At 37.6% G+C, this 9065-nt stretch overlaps 1 pseudogene; it reads right to left on the minus strand.

Annotated features, from left to right (window-relative positions):
- The window catches only part of LOC103211366, a 95106-nt pseudogene that overhangs the window by 24793 nt on the left and 61248 nt on the right, over nt 1-9065 (minus strand).

Raw genomic sequence — 9065 nt, forward strand, 5'->3', positions numbered from 1 at the left:
GTTATCTACTTCTGACAATTTAGAATTAATCTTCTGGATTTCTGTCTGTAGATTTTGAATCATTTCTAATTTTTCTTTTTTGTCATTTTGTTCTTGTATTTTCTCCCAAAATTCTTGTAGGGATTTATCTGTGTTTTTATCTGTCTCTCAATCCTTTGAATATAGCTAAATATAATTCTTTTGAATCCTATCAGTGAGTTCCAATACTGTTTCTTCTGCAGGGATGTGTTCTTGGTCTGTATCCTGCTCCCTTGTTTCTACCATTTTATCTTGCTCCTTTGTGTGGACTCTGATGGTCTATTGTTTCCAAGACATTGTGACTTGTTGTATTTATATTTCTTTTAACCATCTGTGAAGAGCAGCTATGGGTGAGTCAGGATTTTCTTGGTGGTTGTTTATCCTAGGCCATTATAATCATAAATATCTATGCACCCAATGAAAGTGCTCCAAAATACATGAAGCAAATATTAATTGAATTGAAATGGAATATAGACAGCTGAACAATAGTAATAAGAGATGTTAACACAGCACATTCACAGAAGGACAGATCAACTAGAAATTAAATCAACAAAGATACAGAAGAACTCAACAACACAATCAACCAACCTGACCTCATAGACACATACAGAGCACTCCACCCAACAAAAGCACAATTCACATTCTTCTTCAGTGCACATGAATCTTTCTGCAGAATAGATAATATATTGGGACATAAAATAAGCCTCAATAAATTACAAACACTGAAATACTATCAAGCATTTTCTTGGACCACAGTGCTATAAAATTAGAAATCAGTAATAGGAAGATCAAAGGTAAAGCATCAAATGTGGAAGTTGAATAATATGCTGCTCATAAACTACTAGGAAATAGAAGAAATAAACAATGATATAAAAAAAGTTCCTAGAACCAAATGGTAATGAAGATACATCTTACCCAAGCCTATGGACACAGCAAAAGCAGTACTCAGAGGTCAATTTATAGCAATAACGCACACTTCAATGAAGAGGAAAGAAACAAAATCAAGACTCTAACTCAACAACTCCAACAATTATAAAAAAGAGCAAAAAAGAAATCTACAGAAGTAGGGAAATAACAAATCCAGAAGTAAGGAAATAATAAAGATCATAGCAGGAATCAGCAAAACAGACAACAACAATAACAAAACAATAAAGAAAATCAACAAAAGATGCTGATTCTTTGAAAAGATTAACAAAATTGACAAACCACTGGCAAATCTAACAAAAGAAAGATGCAAATAACAAGAATAATAAATGAAAAGGGTGGCATCACAACAGAAGCAATTGAAATAAAAAAGATACTAATAGAATATTTGAAGAACTGTATACCAACAGATTCAATAACTACAAGAGATGGACAAGTTTTTGGAAAACAATCCTTCTAAGCAAATGCAGAAGTAAGGAAAACATTTTACATGGGTTTAATAAGCACCAAACCAAATATACAGAAGAAAAGGAAGAAAGCATTAGCCAAAAAACTGAACTTGGCACATAAAGGTATTTGGACCAAAGAACACCAAAAACACGACAAAAAACCACAATTGAACGAAGCAATCAATTCATACCAACACTAATTACACTCAATGTGAATGGACTAAATGCATCTATCAAGAGAAAGAGAGTGGCAGACTGGATAAGAAAAAAAAGACCCACTGATATGCTGCCTACAAGAGACCCACCTTAGACACAAAGATAAAAACAATTTAAGAGTTAAGGGATGGAAAAGAATGTACCAAGCCAATGGAAACCAAGAAAGGGCTCCAAAATACATGAAGCAAATATTAACTGAATTTAAAGGGATAATAAACAACTCTACAATAGAAGCAGGTGCCTTTAACACATCACTTTGAAGGAGGGCAACTGGTAAAAAACTCAACAAGGATACAGAAGAACTCAATAGTACAATCAACCAACTAGAACTCAGACATATACAGAACATTTTCCCCAACAAAAACCAATTCACATTCTTTTCCAGTAGTTGCACCTTTTCAGTAGTCTGTGGGTCTGGGATCTTTGTGGTTCCCAGTAAGCAGATTCTTAAGTCCTTGGAATCTGGGAGAACACTGTCACTATAAATATCCAAAATGGTCAAGCCACTTGTAAACATTCAAAGTGGTAGCTCTCTCCAGACAGACAGAAGTCCAGAGCTCAGCCCACCTTCCTCTTCACTGCTGCTTTGCCTTTTATTCCCCAGCCACCAGAGCAGTCCTCCAAGTGGTTTCTGGGTAGCAGGTCTTATTTTTAGGTTAATTCTTAGGTCCTACCACCACTTGGCAAAATCCAAGCTGTCTGTGCCGTAAGGATCACTGCCAGACCACAGCTCCATATGTCTCCTGTTTTGGTATTTTCACGCAAATTCTTCTGCTAGTTGGAGTTTAGTTCACATCTATATCCTTCCCTTCAAGGTTCAGATGTCGAGAATTATCTTCTGTATCTGTGTTAATTAGTTTCCCTTTTCTTTGTTGAAGAGGATCTGCGCAGTCTTCCACCTATTCCACCATCTTACTGGAACTCCATGTCATCTAATTTCTTGACTGCTGTTTCCATGGGTATTGACTGTGGATCCAAGTAAAATGAATGCCCTGATCATTTCAACCTTCCCTCCATTAATCATGATATTGCTTACTGGTCCAATAGTGAGAATTTTTGTTTTCATGTTGAGATGTATTCATTCTAAGGGCTGTAGTCTTTGATCTTCATCATGAAACGCTTCAAGTCTTCTTTGCTTTTATCAAGCAAATTTATGTCATCTGCCTATCAGATGTTGTTAATGGGTCTTCTCCTTCATATAGTCCAGTTTATCAGATTATTTGCTCAGCATACAGACTGAACAAGTTCAGTGAAGGAAACAGCCCTGACACACACCTTTTCTGATTTTACACTATGCAGTAGCCCCTTGTTCTGTTCGAACAACAGCTTCCAGGCCTGTGTATAGGTTTTTTATGAGCACCAAGTAGGTCTTCTGCAATTTCCATTCTTAGCAATGGTATCCATAATCTGTTATGATTCACACAAATTCCTTTTTATGAATAAAACAGTCAATAAAACACTGGTAAAAATCTTTCTCATATTCTTTGCTTTTATTGAGGATATCTGACATCAGCTATGATATCCCTTGTTCCATATCCTCTTCTGAATCAGCTTGCATTTCTGGCAGTTCCTGTTGATTTGCTGCTGCAATTCTTTTTCAATAATCTTCAGCAAAATTTTACTTGCATGTGATGTTAATGAAATGGTTCAGTAATTTCCACAGTCTGTTACATAATCTTTCCTTTGGAATGGGTACAAATATGGATCTCTACTAGTGATTTTGCCAGGTAGCTGTCTTCCAAATTTCTTAACATAAACAAGTGAGCACCTCCAGCATTGCATCCATCTATTGACATATCTCAATGGTATTCTATCAATTCCTGGAACATTGTTTTTTTTTTTTTTTTTTTTTTTTAACCAATTCCTTCAATAGAGATTGGACATCTTCATTTAATATCATCAGCTTTTGATCATATTTTATTTCTGAAGTGACTGAATATAAAAAAAATCTTTTTTGGTACCATGACTCTGTATTCTTCCATCTTCTTTTGATGCTTCCTGCATTGTTCAATATTTTGCCTTTCAATATTGCAACCTGAAGCTTGAATTTTTTTCTTCAGTTCTTTCAGCTTTTGGTTTCCTAACTCTAGGTCTTTGATCATAATTATTTACTTCATCTTCTCTAGCTACACTTTGAAATCTTCTGTTCAGATCTTTTACTTCATGATTTCTTCCTTTTGTTTTAGCTACTTTCCACTCAAGAGTAAGTTTAAGAGTCTCCTCCAGCACCCACTTTGGTCTTTTCTATCTTTCTTGCCTTTTTAAAGACCTTTTGCTTTCTTCATTTATGATGTTCTTGATGTCATTCCACAACTCATTTGATCTTTGATCATTAGTGTTCAAAACATCAAATCTATTTTTCAAATGGCTTCTAGATTCAGATGGGTTATACTCAAGGTCATATTTTGGCTTCAGTGGACTTGTTTTAATTTTCCTTAGCTTTGACTTAAACTTGCATATGAGTAATCGATAGATCATTTTTGGGAGACATAATTCAATCCATACCAAAACCCTTACCAAAACTGACTCCAATGCCAATTGACTTTAATTAGTAATTTACCAACTGCCTCTCAAAGTTAACCTAGCTTTTTACTATCAAATGATTAAAAAAAGTTTTGAGCCTTTACCTATTACACAATTCCACTTTCACATTTTTAGATATTTATTATAGTTGCACTCTACTTCATGGAACCTAACTCTGTAATTGTTTCCTAGACCTGCTGGAACACACAATCTGGGTGGCTTAAGACAATTGTATCATAGTTCTGGAGGCTGCAAGTCCAAAATCAAACTGTCAGCAGGGCAATGATCTTTCAGAACATTGCTGGGGAGGATATTTCTTTGCCCCTTCTTGGATTCTGGCAATTACTGCCAATCCTTAGTTATTCTTTGCTTATGGCAGGAGGACTCCAATCTTTATATTTCCAATGGTCACCCTTCCTTATGTGTTTGTTTCTTCTCTTCTTTTTATAAGGACACTGGCCAACTTTCCTTTCTAGGAGTGGTTGGTGGGTATGAACTGCCACTCTTCTGTTTAGCAGTCAAATGCCTGAGGCACTAGGCCACCAGCACTCCCATAGTGGATTACAGTCTACCCTATTCTAGTATCATCCCTGTCTGTCAGTTTGTTTATCTGTGTTTTATTGATTATCCAAAGACTTAAGCCTGTGAATGAGAATGGAAATCCTGGAACACTTAATTGTGCTTATGTAAAACTTTCAAATGGATCAAGGGATATTTTTTAGAACAGAACAAGGATTTAAGATCAGTAAAGGTGTATGTCACCAGTGTCCCTTCATCATACATATTTGATGTGTATGCTGGGCAAGTATCAGAGAAGTTGGGCTCTTCTATGGAAAAGAACATAGCTTACTGGAGAAGACTCATTTGCAATGTGTGATATGCAAATGACAGAATCTTGCTTGTTGAAAATGAAGACGACTTAAATCACTGACTGATGAATATCCAAGATTACACCCTTCCACATGGATTACACTTCAACATAAAAAAATTAAAATTCTCTTACCACAATAAGCAACATAATGATAAACAGAAACAAGACTGAAGTTGTCAAGGCTTTCTTTTTATATGAATCCACAATCAATGCCCACAGAAGCAGAAGTCAAGGAAAACAAACAGCCTATTGCATTGGGCAAATATGCTGCAAAAGACCTCTTTAAAATGTTATAAAACAAATATATTATGTTGAGGACTAAGGTCTACCTGACCCAAGCCATTATCTTTTTAATGGCCTCCAATGCACCTGAAAGCTGGACAGTGAGTAAAGAAAACTGAATAAGAATTGATGCTTTTGAATTAAGGAGCTCTGGGAAGGTTGGGCAAGCTACTTCTGTAGAAAGTCCACCTCGGGAAACTCAAGTAGGGCATGCTATGAGTTCAACTTACTCTATGGCAGTGATTTTTTTTGTTTTTGTTTTTTTGAAAATGAATAAACAAATCTATCTTGGAAGTACAGCCAGAATATTCCTTAAAGGTAAGGATGGCAAGACTTCATCTCACACACTTTGGTCATATTATCAGGAGGGACCATTCCCTGGAGAAGGACATCATGTTTGGCAAAGTAGAGGGTCAAAGAAAAAGAGGAAAACCTCAATGAGATGGACTGATAGCAATTACAACAATGAACTCAAACATAGCAACAAATATGAGGATGATGCAGGTCCAGCAATGCTTCATTTTTTCATGCATGGGGTTGCTATGAGTCAGAAAAAAACTTGAAAACACCTGACAACCTAAATACAGCTATGACATGACCTCATCTTAAATAATGATATTTATAATTCTATTTCTAAATAAGAGTCACATTCTGAGGTTTTTGAAAGAACATGAATTTTGGAGAGATACTTTCAACCCAATACAGCCATCAAAGGATAGGTTTTATAAGTTGGGGAGTGGGACTGTAATACTACTAGTATAAAATTTCACCAGCTACCCACTCAGAAATGCATCTCTAAAACAGAAGGATTAATTTTGTTTGAAGAAATCCAGGGAAAGAAAATTTTATCCCTGAGAAGTAACAGGAAGTTTCTGAGAATAGTATACATGTCCAAGTTGGGAGTATGTCTAAAAATACCTTGCCATCAGTATTATCCACATAACTGCTCCCTGTCAGTGACAACTCCAGCCTTGATTCCTGAGGTATTAAGTGCTTAGTTTTGCACAGTCTCTTCCCCGATGGTTTTTCACTGGTGTCAGTGTATTTCTGCAGCAGGGAAGCAGCCTGACAATCCTTGTCTTCATCTATGCAGAGCACATTTGTCTTCTGTCTTTCTTTAAGTTTCTGCTGTTTGTCAGGCAGCCTCAAGACTGGCATATAGTTTGACAAAGTCTCCTCTTTGTCTTTTGCAGTAGTGTATGAAAGACTCTCCATGTGTAGAGAGCTGGAGAACATAGGTGAACCTGGATAATAAGGAAGGGAAGAAGGAAGGGTGAAAAGCAGCAGGTACTATATAGCTGTAGCTGGTGCAGAAAGAAAGCCCTTTGTTAACACTGATTACTGAAACAGTTACAGTTTTTAAAGATATTCCAATTATGGTTTCAAAGCAGTAACATTTAATTATGCCACATTCAAACAGCAAATAGTTTAACCTACAAAACACCAGTAATAAGGTTTTTCAAAGGGACCAGTAAGAGGTTTCTTTCTTCTCTACTGTCCCTTCTTGTTGGAGTGGGTGCAGGACCTTTCCAAGGCAGGCCTGGGTGCTCAGTGTCTAGCCAGAAGACAGCATGAGGCTGCAATGAGGGTACTGGTAAGCTCCTGGGTCCATCTTAACCCCTATTCTACCTGGGTGAAGTAGCTGCAGCCTGTCCACTGTACTCTTCACTTTAGGTTCAGAAGGATGTCAGGAAAGTATGCTTCACATGACAGTACGAGGCAACTTTGCATACCTTGTTCATTGTTGCTGGATTTGAGGGACTCTTCTGATGAGCATCTGCTTTTACTGCCTTTGGCCTCTGACTTTTTACTGTCTTGTTTCTCTCTAGTGATGTTACTCTCCTGAGAAATGACCCCATGCTTCACTGCCTTGGCTAATTCTTTTCTAATTTGCTGTCCAGGTTTTTTGTCTGCCACTGACATCTGCTGCTCCCATTCTTCAAAGTGCAGGTCACAACGCATCTTAGGATGGAGCCCTGTTAATTCAATGCACATCTTCAGGTTGGTGAGCTCCTTACAATGTGGGTGTTCTAAGTGGTTTGGGGAACTACTTCTATTTGTCTCTCAGGCCAGTCATCTAATAGAAAAATGGAAAAGTAGTTCAAATTAAAGGCTCTCAGGGAACAAACTATCTTAGGTGTCACTAACAGGAGTAAGTGAAGAGGGAATCTGTCTGCTTGAGAATCTTGGAAGGTGGGCCTATTGGACTTAGGCTATCTTTGGGTTTGAGATCCTGCATCTGGCTCTGTAGGTAGCAGAGGCGTGGATAACAAAATCCATGTCACTGTTGATCCAGGGTAAGGACCCTGGATCCCACTCACTGCCCTAAGAAGATTCTGAATTTAAATACATTCTCCTGCTACTACCTTTAAATTTCCTCACTAACTAGGTAAGATTGACGCAGCTTCCTGCATCTAACGTGGGCAGTGCACCTCACATCCCTAATTACCTATTCATCCACTTCTGGCTCCATGAACAGGCACCCCCACTCAAGAAAGCAGCTGGCAGGCATCAAGCTCACCTTTAGAGATATGCTTTCGCTTCATTTTCAGCACAGTTGTTCTAGTTTCACTTCCATCACCCAAGACTTTGTGTTTTCTATCTCTCCAGGAGGTAGATTTGTTGGGTATGTCCATGCCTGCATGCTCAGTGGTCTGCCTCTCCATGAAGCACCTCTCCAAAAGATCTTTGTCCTCCTGAGCTGCAAAGGTATTGAGTTTGTTCCCAGCATTATATTCACCTGGGGAAAGAGAGAATATACATAAATAAGAGCCAAAATGTCCCATGAGAATGAGAGATTTGAGGGTGAGGTGAGACTCACACATCCAAAATAATCTGCTTTAATGTAAGATTAATATATTAATATCTGTATTCTTGGAGTTCTTAATATATTTGAAGCACAAATCCCCAAAAATATAATTCCACAAAAAACGGACACACAGAACACAATCAGGAAATAAAATACAGAGGAGAGCTTTATACTTCTCAATTTATACTGCTCATTTATATTACACAAATGACCTATCCCCTGTACTCTATGGACTCACAATTTTCTTTTTGGTGGCATAGTGCCTAAGGCATTTGACTGCTAACCAGAAGGCTAGTGGTTCAAACCCACCAGCCACTCCTCAGAAGGAAAGTTGGGCAATTGACTTCCATAGTGATACTGTCTCGGAAACCCAAGGAGGGGTCACTATAAGTTGGACCCAACTCGATGGCAGTGAGTTTGGTTTATGGTTTTTATATTTGTTTACAATTTTTTTTTTCATTTCATTTGTTGCTGCTGATTTTCTGTTCCTGGATCCTTATGATTTTTTTCTTTTTCATTTTGGTTAGAAAGTTTATTAATTTTATTTGTGATTACCCTGTAATTTTCTTCCTAAGTTTAAAACAGTTGTGTTCCATCTTTATTTTGGCTTGATTTACCCTCCATCTGAAAGCTCTATAACCACCCACTTTTTGTTTCGTAATTGTTGTCATTTACGGAAGTTTTTTTTAAAATATGTATATATATGTATGTATGTATATGTGTATGTATACATATTAAAAAAAATACTCACTGCCATCAAGTTGGATCCAACTCACAGTGACCCCTCCTTGGCTGTCTGAGGTGGTATCACTATGGATGAAGACTTCCCAACCTTCCTTCCGAGGAGTGGGTGGTGGGTTTGAACGGCCAGCCTTCTGGTTAGCAGTCAAATGCCTTACGCATTATGCCACCAGCTCTCCCTTATATACATACATACACACACACACACACACACACACACATATACAAAGCA

This window comes from Orycteropus afer, unplaced genomic scaffold (assembly GCF_000298275.1).
Source record: "Orycteropus afer afer isolate SDZICR_OR568_19922 unplaced genomic scaffold, OryAfe1.0 scaffold00727, whole genome shotgun sequence".
Classification (NCBI taxonomy): Eukaryota; Metazoa; Chordata; class Mammalia; order Tubulidentata; family Orycteropodidae; genus Orycteropus; species Orycteropus afer.